This window comes from Poeciliopsis prolifica, unplaced genomic scaffold, assembly GCF_027474105.1.
Source record: "Poeciliopsis prolifica strain line A6 unplaced genomic scaffold, Auburn_PproV2 SCAFFOLD124, whole genome shotgun sequence".
Lineage (NCBI taxonomy): Eukaryota > Metazoa > Chordata > Actinopteri > Cyprinodontiformes > Poeciliidae > Poeciliopsis > Poeciliopsis prolifica.
In genome coordinates this window covers 13,576-14,493 of record NW_026562499.1, presented here as the reverse complement: position 1 = coordinate 14,493, position 918 = coordinate 13,576, and positions in this window count along the sequence as shown.

Sequence of the window (918 nt, the reverse complement as noted above, 5' to 3'; positions counted from 1 at the left end):
TTGACGGCACGCGCGCAGTCGCCTTGGAAACGGGGAGCTTATCCCGGAAGAAGCGCTCAGAGCGATGCGCGGCTATGGCAAGCGGTTATAGCATTTAATCCAAAAGGCAGCAATTTGATTAAAATAGTAATAAAATCCAAAATCTCAACATTATTTATTACAAGTGCAATAAAAAGAAATGAGTGGAAGAAATCTTAAAATCTCTGAAAATTCAGTGTTTCTATTTCTACTTTTAATAATCAGACATGATATGTATTTCCAGACAAGAGTTATTTGCTAGTAAAATTCAACATTGCACATATAGAGATTATTTTTTCTGCCCAAAATTAACATTAATATCAATCATGATTCTTCCCAGGAGAAATTAAGTTTGGGAAGAAATCAAATTCAATTCTTATTAAAATAAACTTAAATTTCTAACAGTTATAATTCAGTTGGTACTGGTAAACCGTCTTTATAGACAGATCAACTCAAAGTCAGACTTTGCCTATTTTTATAGAACAGATTTATTATTCCTAGGAATAATTCAGTTTTCCATCTGTACTTTTATTATTATTGATGCCTGAAGTTTCATTTCTGCCAATCATAATTCAGTTATTTAGTTATTGAAGAAGTTTGACGTTTCCCACGACTGAAGCAAGATTTGTTTTCCTGAGTTCTGAGATCAGTGAGATGAAGAGTTTAACTTCCTAAAGTTTCATTTTGTTCATTAGGATTTTGAAAGATCCATATTTTTATGTCGACTCACCAGGATTATTATTGTTTGGTTCTGACTTCCTGTTTTTAAATGTATTGGAGTTTGATTTATTTATTGTAGTTTGATTATTATGTGTTCCTCTTTTCTCTGATAAGATCGTCTCATTTCTCTTTTACTTCAATTCATTTTCTTATGAACTCATATCCATCACTCTCTTAGAG